This window comes from Poeciliopsis prolifica, unplaced genomic scaffold (assembly GCF_027474105.1).
Source record: "Poeciliopsis prolifica strain line A6 unplaced genomic scaffold, Auburn_PproV2 SCAFFOLD010, whole genome shotgun sequence".
Classification (NCBI taxonomy): Eukaryota; Metazoa; Chordata; class Actinopteri; order Cyprinodontiformes; family Poeciliidae; genus Poeciliopsis; species Poeciliopsis prolifica.
In genome coordinates, this window is record NW_026562385.1 from 11,210,262 (window position 1) to 11,221,947 (window position 11,686).

The following is an 11,686-nucleotide window of genomic DNA, read 5'->3' on the forward strand; positions in this document are numbered from 1 at the left end:
CTTCTGTGCCAGTGCATTGTGAGAAATATGGTTTAAAAGTCTATTACACGTTCACTCACCAACACTGAAAATGATGCAATATATGCTTTTTTCTCAGTTTATTTAACGTTCAAAAACTGAGAAATATATTAGTTGCTAGCAACAGAACTAAATGATTCCTATCACCAGGGCCGGACTTAGGAGGGTGTGGGCCCCTGGGCTTGAACCAAGGTGCGGGCCCTACTTAATCATCGTTATACAGTGACAATGATTAAGTTATCACTGTAAACTTAATCACTGTATATATATAATATATATATATAATATATATATATATAATATATTATATATATATATATATTATATATATATATATATATATATATATACAACGGGACAGGCGTGGCTCTCACACACTGCAGCATCTCAGTTGGCCGCTGTATCAGCCACAGGACATCGTGCTCCTGATTCCTGTGCCTTTCTGCTCAGAAGACAATAAGCAACAGAGGGCACCAGTTCTTCACTGCAGAACTGACAAATCATATACAATCATCCTCCACTGCAAACAGAGAAGCACCGAGGAGAACAAGATGGCTGTTAATGTTGATTCAATGTTTGGAGGCGTGGCCAACATGAATTTAATGACTACGTTATATATATATATAATATATTATATATATATATATATATATATATATATATATATATATATTATATCTATATATATATATATATTATATATATATATATATATATAATATAATATATATATATATATATTACCTTCTTAAATTCAATAAAGAAGCTATTTTATAAGCTATTTCCCCCCATACATTCACATTCACAATCTCCTTCTTATTGACTTTGTAAACAAAGTCCCCTCATTTTCCAGCAGAGGGCGCCAAAATCAATGTTTAGAGTCGGACTCAAAGAGCTGCGTGACGTTGCCGGCTTCAATTCTGGCAACGCAACAGTTCCTGCAATGGCAGCTTCACCACAGATAGTGATGAATCTAAAACTGGCCTATTTCTCAGTTCATGTAACTATTAACATCTGTTCCTACTGAATCTTGTGCTGCATCAAATGCCATTTCCTCTTGTTTTTAGACCACTACGAATCTTTGGCAGAGATGCAAACTGACAATAAACCACAATGAGATCTACTCCACACAGCTGGTGTGTGTATGTGTGTGTGTGTTCTGTGTATCTGCATTGTGTGAACAAGTATGGAGATGTGTGTCTATGTGTGTATTGTTGAGCAACGAGCACAGAGTTAGAAAACGAGGTGGGGAAGCTGCAACTGAACATGTATGTGAGTGAGAGTGGCATTCGCTAGCACCACAGAGGAAAATCTCAAAATAAAACACGCAAGTGTGACGGGACAGGCGTGGCTCTTACACACTGCAGCATCTCAGTTGGCCGCTGTATCAGCCACAGGACATCGTGCTCCTGATTCCTGTGCCTTTCTGCTCAGAAGACAATAAGCAACAGAGGGCACCAGTTCTTCACTGCAGAACTGACAAAGGAACGGATGCCGAGAAGAGTTCAACCAGTGTCAGGCCATTACTGCAATGTTGTGGTTTGAGATTCTTGAAATGCTCCTTCGTTCATCGTTAGAATCCCTCAACCGTCCATGCTGTGTTTAAATTCATTCAGCTCATCTGATTGCTTACCTGTTCCACCGGTGCCCCCACCCCCTTACTCAAACACCTGTCAGCCAAAATTGACACTAGCACAATATTTACTGCTCATGAATATTACATCCAGCAGTCTGCATAAAGTATGCAAGTTGATTGCTTACATTTTTCTATTAGTTTGTAGCTTTTAGCGCCGCTATCGTAGGCTTAACATTACTATAACACAAAGAAGCAAACAATTTAAATATTCAAAACTGTGTCAGAAACCAACTTTTTATTTATGATGAGCCCAAACATCCGTTTTGTGTGGCCACATGTTCCATTTTAGCTTTGCATATTAGCATGCTAACATTTTGCTGAACTATTAGTAGAAAAGCATAAAAACATCAATGTAAATGTACAAAATAAAGGTAAACTTTGTAGTAAAAGTCTAAACCATTATGTTGTATCATTAACTTAAAAGGAACAGATAAATGGGTTTTCAAAATATATTTTAGTGATCCTTCAGGATTTTGCCTTCTCGTTACAATCAGACGAATATTGGGAGATCCTAATTTATGACACTTTGTATTTTAACTTAAACCCTTGTTAGCAGGTCACATCACCTATTGCCTCACTAAATCTGATTATTAGTATTGTGTGATGTTTGATTGAGCAACAGACGAAGCGGTTGAGTAGTTTGTGTTTGAGCTGCTTTGTTGCTGATAAAACAAACTCCCCCCCCAAAAAAAATACAAAAAAATTCTGTTTCGTCATTTGTTTCAGAGAAAGATGCCTCACAAAATTAGACGGTGGGCTTTGCTTTGGTATGGCAGGATGAACATTAGAAGCAGACCATATCCTACCAACACCCTCTGTTTCTTTGTTCTTTTTCTTTTAAGTTCTACTGCGAAAGGGCTTGCGGCTTGACACCTTTTCATTTGCAAAATAATGCCTAGACGAAGTGATGCACTCGCACAGCCACACGACCCATGGGCAGATGTGCTTTGGGTGTGGCCGTGTTAAGTGACAGGATTCACACAAGTCCACATCATGAGAAAACATCCGCAACTTGTTGCAGACCTCTCGCATCACACGAAAAGCTTGAAGTGTAAGAAAACAGTCCACAACTTTTACCAGTTTGAGTTTTCAAATACTTAAGATTACTTCCAATAATTTCCCAATTATGAGCTCAATAATGTACACCTTATCTCATATATAAAAGAGCCCTTTGGTAGAGTTAACTCAGCATCCATCGTGGATTCTGTTTTTGTTTTTTTTTTAGATGGGCTCTCTTCAGTGAATTTTTTATTTTGATAATTCTTTTTATTATGTTCTGACTTCTTTTATTGCCCATATGATTTTATCATTGATCATGATCAAATACTTATTTTAATTTATCGCTGTGGATAGTCTTGTGAATGTGCTTTTTTGTCAAAGAACATCAGTGTACTTTGGTAGCTTTGGCTCATATTTGTTGGTTTCGGAAACCGACTTAAAATCAAAATTGGGGTTTGGATCTGGAATATGATCAATTTAAGTCAGTGTGTTATCAGAATTTGATCGAAAGCTCGTCGTTTGAACTAGGCGTGCGCCGATTGGGAGTTTTTCTGGCTGATCGATGACTACCGATGTTTAAGAAGCATGTCGATTTGGATTTCTGTTGCAAGAAAGTCGCTGAGATGGCAACGGTTCACTTTTTTAGCCCTTTGCTGAGGTAATTAAAACCAGTGGATAAGATTGGCTTCACACATAACCAATCACAAATCTTCAGAAATGACAAAAATCAGCGTTTGAGGCTTTAAACTCTCTAGAACTGTTTTAATCTGAATTCTTCACATGCAAAATTTCATCACATCGTATTTAAATACTTTAAATACTTTCTGCACATGTTTGAGAATTTTTCATCATTCAAATGGAGGAATTTGCTGATTTCTTTATCAGCTGACCCCATATCAGCACCCTTCCACCACCGTGCCTCACAGTAACAATGAGCTAGCTGCGACTTGCTACACCTTAGTTCATGCTATCTAGTCATCAAACTATCCATCCATTTTCTTCACCCTTATCCCACTGGGGTCAGGAGGGGTGCTGGTGCCTATCTCCAGCTGTCAACGGGCGAGAGGCGGGGTCACCCTGGGCGGGTCGCTGGTCCATCGCCGAGCATCATAAAAACTACTGAATTATTATTAATCTACATCTACAACCCATTTCCATTGGTTTTCCAAAGTAAGATGGAACAATTGTTGGGCTTTGACACTTTGGGAGAACAGGTCCCATTGCCTTGATCAGAGCCACAAAAAGCTTGTTCTGGATCCGGTTGGAACTTCTGCAAGCTGCACTTCTGCTCGATATTGTTTGATTTCACATGTAGGCAGCAGTCGGCTTGTGTACCATGTCAATTTAGAGTTCTCACACCTCCTTACCTCTCCGTAACCCTGCTTTGCCAAGGTGAATCAGCTCTCACTTGGTTTCATGCGTGGGAGTGGGGATGCCCATATGTTGGCTGAATTTGAGTGACTTTGAAAGGATCGTTCATTTATTTAACCTCAGCGACCACTGTCACCACAGGTTTTCTTTTCTTTTATTCGTTTTCCTTCTGTGCCTTTACAAAATCCCTGCAAGCTAAAAGTTTTTTTTCTTTCTCTCTTTTTTATTAGGTTATCCGAGAACACGGGGATCGTTTCTGCTTACGAACTTTGGTCTTTCAAGAGAAAAAAAAAGAAAGTGGAAATATTGCAACTATTGGTTTTGAATCTGAATCTGTGATGCTTTGAATCTGAAAGCAATTGATTGAAAAGAGTGGGAGGATGCTATAAGCTGCAACAGAGAAAGAAAAATACCTCAGCAAAATATTTGCTTCCTGTTCAGTGGGTGGCAAAGGCCTACTTGAGAGCGTTGTGGCTTTGCTTTTGTACATCTCTGTAATACATTACTCTACTGTGCGTCAAGTTCAATGTTCTCATGGCTGAAATAAAAATAGTTAGTAAGGAGCTATACACAGCAAGGCGCCTGGTTTTTTCTTTCTTCTTTTTTTTCTTACTTAATCCGGCTGGTGTATTTCACTTCCCACATGAAGCACGTGTAGATACCCCAGATCTCACCAAGTTTTGAAGACTCGATTTCCTTTCTCTCTTTCTCGTCGACAAAGCAAAAGAAAGCCACGCGCTGACCTTAACCTTTTGACTTACGTAGCCGAAGAAAGTCGGAACAGTTTTGCAGAAATGAGTGTCGAACAGGTGGGTGGGGATTAACGAGGAACACGGTGGAAGCTGCTGGCCGTGAGAAAGTGGCACGGCGCTTTGTTTTGCAACCCCCATGACTGAAACCACTGCAAGCCGTCTGCCGCAGCAGCTACTGAGATAAACACCAGAGAACACCGAATGCGGTCTGACCTGCCACCGACCCTACGGGTGACGTTTTTCTCGCTGCCATCATTGATAATGGCTCCTGATCAACGTGACGTCACCAAATGTTTTCTCTCAGAAGCTGTTTCAGAAGACTCCGGCTTTGTGTGTGATTTGCTCTTCGATTGGTGCAGATTTAAATCAGCGGTGTCCAAGTGCGTTCCTTGAAGGCGTGGAGCCCTGCAGCTTTCGTGTGTGTCCCCTGTCCAGCACAGCCGAGGATGCAGACGGGTTCAGCTGATAATCAGTGTCACATCTGAGTCAGACATGCTGAAGTGGAGACACATTCAGGACACTGCAGGACACTGAGAAACAGAGTTGGACAGCTGTGATTTAGAAGATTTTTCTAGAGGTGTGGATCCATGGAGAGGTAACAAGTAATTGTCCTCTTACCTACACCTGACCTGTCTTTGAACAACAGCCAAAGAAATTAACAGTGAACTCCAAGGTCAGCGTTCACCGTTCACAAGGTTCACAAGAGTTCACAAGGTTAGAGCGTCAGAGTTTAACGATGAACTCCAAGGTCAAGGTAGACCGGCGTCAGATCGCTCAATCTGTCAACGTTTAAGCCAGAGTGAACTTCTTGGCAGACGACCCAGGAGGACACTGCTGTAGAACGCAGCTCAATAAAAAAAGCAGTTGATTTGCCACAATGGATATTAAAGACCTAAAAGGATCATGGGAGGATGTTGTTTGGACAGATGAGACAAAACTGGTTCCTGTGGTCCATGTTGGGTGTGGTACACACCACGTCACCAAACCAAACTACTTGTCGTCCTTTAAATAGGCAGAATGACTGATGACAAGCTTGAAGACACCTGTGATGTTAATTGGACAACTTCCATTAGTTTAACATCAATGGAATTAAATTATTTTAAATCTTTCTTAGAGGTACCATCATTTTCTCCAACCTTCTTTTATTAGTATGTTTTTAAACTAAATTATGTTGAATCACAATCACGCAATGTTTGATTCAGTGATTTTTTTTATTCATTGCGGCGATTAACAGAGAAGTACCAATAATTTTGTACGTCCCAAACATGGTTCTGAATGTTCTGCAATTAGTTGAGAATAATTTAGTCCAGGTGTTGTAGTTTTGGAACAAGAGCAGATCTCGTGTGACTGACACCAAAAAAAGGGCGAAATCAACCTTTATTGAAGCTTCACAAATCAGAAAAAAGCCTCACAAATCACAAACACAGTTTTAAATATTCTGCTATTAAAGGAGAACAATCCAGTCCAGGCTTGAAGAGTCTCAGTGTTGTAGTTTTTAAACCAGAGTCGATCAGAGATGAGGAAGGTAGTAGTGAAAAATTTGGTTGAATTGCCATTTAGCCATTTCCCGAATCAGAAGCTGGAATTGGAAACGATTGCTGATTGTATGAGCAAACTACTACTCTTCCTGTAAAAAACAAAAGAAAAAAAAGAAAAGAGACTAAGGTGTATGACTAGTACTATATGACTGAATTCACCTCCTTTTTAAATCTTTTATGCCTTTGGTTCATTCTACCTTTACTCTATTTATCAAGCGACCTTTGTGCTTAAGTACTTTGTTCTTTATAATCAAATAGTAAATAGTACCTATTCATATCAAACATATATTCTCCGTTTGCCAGTAAGAACACACCGAGCTTTGCTCTTCAATCTGGCAGGAATTGAAGCACAACCACCATTTTACAAACGGTGATGTTTCGTCAGTCTCCGATCCGCATTTAAAGCTAAACCTGAAAACTTGTTTTCAATTTTAGAGAAGTACCACGTCTATGCAGGAAATGTCAGGTGAACGTATTTTGGCTGACATTTTAGTTTCGCTCTTTCACTCAGTCGAGTTTATTTGTATGGCACATATTTGAGCAACAATGCAGTCGAAAGCGTAAAAACACTAAAAGCGCCATAAAAACCATCGTACAGGCACCGATTTTTAAACCAGCAACAAACATTACATTGTCATCAGAATCATCAGCACGCATCTGATTTGTTGGCCAATGTTCCAGTCATTACTCTACATAATTGGGTTTTTAATCTAGTTCTTGTTAGCGCCTCCACTATCCGTCGGCAACGAAGCCAGCTGCTAACTATTATGGGCTAGAAAATACAATCTGTAGTAAAAGGAAGCTTAAATATGCTTTAGCAACTTTAGCAAACCGTGTAGATGGATAGTTGTGTTGTCCAAATGTGTGTGAATATTTTGCTGTATGATACAGACGTCCAAAAGTGCAAACCATTCAAACTGCTCGTCCAAAGCTCTACTGCTCTTTGTGCTTTGTAAAGCTGGAGCAGGAAAGACAAAACTTTGCCGCATCCCTTTTTGTTTGTCTTTCACTCCTTCAAGCTGTCAAGGACCTTTTTAATCAACTTTATCCAGATTTGGGTTTCTTTTTCACCACATGGGCATTTAACCTTGACGTAGTTTATTTGCCATATGGTGGAAAAACAGAAAAACTTAAGCTGACTAAGTTCATACGTCTTTCTTTCTTTCCTTCCTCCTCCTCAGGTTTCAGGTTCCTAGAAAGGCAGTTTCACGCCACCATCAGGGTAGCAAGAAGCCCCTGAACCCCCCCCAAACTCAGGAGAGGCAGAAACCCACCGAACCCACCAGCTCGTCTTGGCTCCCTGCACTCCTCTCGTCTGCTCTTTCAGACAACCCATGGGAGAAGGTTCCAAGCCCCCCACCACATGAACCACAGTGCTCTGCTGTGCCTGTGTTTGTGCACATCAAGGGGAGCTCGGCGCGACTCGACGCTGCTCAGATCAGAACTGCAATGAGATGCATGCAAAGAAAAAATACAGCCATACTGAAAAGGGTGAAAAAAAAGTGTTGGTTTCAGTTCATATGTGGTCTCTGAAGATAGCATTCAATCTGAGGACAGATTCAAGCTTTTGTTACTTGAAATTCATTGGCGAACGTGCTTCAGAAAGTCTATGGGGTGAATAAGATAATCTGATGTTTTCCTCCATTCTGACCTATATAGCTTCAACTTGTGACGCGTAGGGCCAGTTTCATATCGGTATTTTTATGTCATGATGGCACCTATCTTTTAAAGCTGGCTTTTTTGAGATGTCAGGAAATGTGCACCGTCATCTGTGACTTTGAAATTGAAAACAGGGTTATCTAGAGTTTATGAGTTGTGGAATCATTGGTACTTTCTTGAAGTGAATAAGAAAGGACAAGTTATCTTTTTCCAAACTAGTTCATAGTAAATGGAAATCTTTGTCACTCAAACTCGCATGATTAGAAGCAACGAAGAGCGGCCAACAGGGAGGCAAATTCTGCATTGGGTCTGGGCAACATATTTGGTGACCCAGTTCTGGACCAAATGGCTCTGGGTTGGTTTAATGCTGCGATCTTTTCGTCTTCTAAGTCAGATCTTTGATCTGGGACACTCGAGTTGAGCTCGTTCGAGCGTCGAGTTGGTAAAACCTGTGAGAATTTCTAACTGCTGAGCTGCAAAAGAGGCAGATGACAGGGTTGTTCTCCATTGTGTGCGTACCAACAGAGCAGCGTCACGTTCACAAACAGAGAAACTATGACAAACTTTTGATATGGAGTTTCGATCTGCAACTTTTGAATGCTTTTCTGATGCTTAACCTCCATGTTGAGCTTATAGTTACTCTGACACCTCTGACTTGTGAGCAACACAGACTGACAAGCAGCCTGACGTCTCAGAAAGTAACACACTTCAGTTGAATGCATCGGGCTGAGGTGTGCCCAAAAAGGCAGCATTGTTTGTGAACTTTATATGTGGGTAGTTATAGTTAGAATGCTTCTGGATAGCACAAGTGTAAGGGTCAAGGGTCAACTGCTGGCCAGTCACCGATCAGCTAAAGCGTATCTCGACGCCCTTTACCAAAGTTTAATTCTGATTTCACGTGCTCTTGTTGTGTTTCCATCGAGAAATCCAAAAAAATTGCCCGTAAAGCACACAATTTCCTCCTGTGGAAGAACTTTGGTGAAGTCTGTAAAAATATGTTGTACAAGAACATTGCCCGTCTATATTGACTTTATGATGATAGGCAGGTCATAAATTTGACTTTTAAACATCTAGCGTTAGCTATGTGGCATGTAGGTTAACACTATCTTAAGTAAACCAATCTGTTCACTGAAACTCTTGAACACAATGCGGTCATGTTAACTTTTTTTTATGCAGGGTAAATTGAACCATTGAAATTTCTTAACCTGTGGAAGAGGTGAAGAACTGGCGTTGCTGAAAAGGTTTACCGACGACGAATGAAGGGGGCTACTTCTGATCACTGCTTTAACCCAAGAAACTAGATGAAATGTTTTTTACCCAATATTAGGTTATAATGAATTAATGAATGGATTAATAATTTACTCATTTGTGTCCAAACATTATAAACTTAGCATTTGAATCAAAGACATCATCCATTGGTCTTTTCTTAGCTAATCGGCTAGCTAGCGATGCTCAGAGAAGCTGCTAATGTTTCATATTTTGTCTCTGTTTTATTGAGAACAAGTTATTAATTTTTCAATTTATGTATTACTGGTCAGACATCAAATTGGCTAATTATCTTAATTAATTAACTAAGCAAAGCCCACTAGCAAAGCTATGGTCATTGCTGTTAGCTAATCGGCTAGCTAACAGCCCTCAAAGAAGCTGCTAACATGTTATACTCAGTCACTGAGAAGAAGTTGCTAATTTTTCAATTTACGTGTAATTATTTAATGACTGGAGCTTAAACGTGATAACATTTGATTGACAAATGTTAGCTGGGTTATCGTGTTTTTGGCCTCACGGCGTTAAACTACATCCACAAATAATTGAAAAAAAATTACTTCCACAATCCATGATGTTTCACTTCCTGACATATGGGCAAGAAATGCTAATGGTTATTCAGAAAGACAACGTGATGTTAGCTAAAGCTGAAGTCAACCCCTGGTTTAGGGAGGTATTTCTTGCTGGCACAGGCCTCAAACTCAACCAGACATTCCTGCTGTGTGAACTAGAGAAACAACGCTAAACAAACAAAAAAAAATATATGTATATAAAAAAAAAATAAAATAAAGATGTCCGTGCATCTTATCGCCTCCACAGAACACCGTGGGAGGATGCTACATCATTTATAAGAAAGTCCCTGTCACCGAGAACAGGAAGAAGGAAGGGCACGGTGATTCGAATTCACGTTTCTGTCTGATCTTCCTTATTTGCCAAAGAAAACTCCAAATAGAAAAGAAAAAAATGTTTCTTTCTAGAAATACTGTAGAGCTCTAAAGAAAATATGTGTTATTTTAATATGTTCTTTTCAGGACGCCTTTAAATTAGGCCACTTTGCCTCCTTAAAGGTGCATCGTCAGTGTGATTTTTTTTTTTGTTTTGAGTTGGCCGTCTGTGACGAAAATAGAAATTATTTTAATTGTGAGGAGACAAATTAATTCTCTTAATACGTCATGTAAAATCAAGACTAGAGGATTTAAAGATGTGCAAAGCGATTTGACCAATCATCTTTCTTGATTTTCAGTCAGTGTGACCATTTGTCCTTTGACAACAAGTGCAAGAGCAGCAGTTCTCTACACAAGAGTCTCAAAATTTGAATCTTAAAATAGGAACTCGTGTCTGTATGACTTTCAGTCCTTTTCATTACGTGTGTGTGTGTTTGTGGTGGCAGTGAGGAATACACACCCTCACACACAAAAGGTGTGAAGTTGGTGTTTCAGAGATGTTGAAATGGTGAGGAAGGGCAGAAACGCTGCAGCACTCGGCGAGCTCTCACAGTGAATTATCATTCACTGTGATGATGATAATGAAGTTGTCCGTAATTTCCACTTTTGATTTTCCAAGAATCAAAAGGGCGGCAGAGCGACTTGTTCGTGACGTGGATGTTTCTAAGAGTTCAATTGTGGCTCTGAAAAAAGATGCAGGTTAAATTTTTAGAAAAGAAAAAATATATTCATTTAGGAAAATATTTGATTTAAAAATGTTCAAGAGATTTTTTTTTCAGTTGTTTGTTTGAATCCTAGACCTGGACATGTTAGATTTACCTTGTTGCCCCAGAAATAGGTCAGTCCAAACTCTTAACTTGACCTTTTTTTGTTTTATTTTACTGAATTATTTTTCAGTTTTTGAGAATAGTTTCATTTCAATTGAGAGTTTTGGCACTTTAGTACATCTTTTGTGGGAACTTTGAATTCTTACTCACGGTTTCATCATCCGGACTTTCTCATGTGAAGCTCCGAGCACATTTCTTGAACTTGAGCTCAGATTTCACAATTAATAATGGTGGTAGCTGGGGCGCGCAGTCAGTGCATCACCATGCTGTTCTTTTCTTTTGTCCAAGTTTGACAAAATAAACGTTTTAAACTTGGTTGTTTTTATTCACACATCTCTTCTGTTTCAGAGAATAAGGAGAAACATTACCTTTTGCTTTGAGAGATCATATTTCAGATATTGTAAAAATACACTTTGCTTCTAACAAATAAAAAGCAGCAATAAATTCAGATTTTTCTTGGTGTTTTCTAACTTTAAATCTGAACATGAAGTTGAAACTGTTTCTATTGCACTCTAAACATTTTTTCCCTCCTCTGTCGTTTCCATAGAAGCTTAAAATGAATCATGGGTTTCTGCTTCAAAACGTAATCAAAATCATCGTTGCAGCATTCTTTTACAGTTATTTATTTACTTTGTTTTTGTTACACTTTACACTGGTGTATTCAGTGAGTTACAGAGTT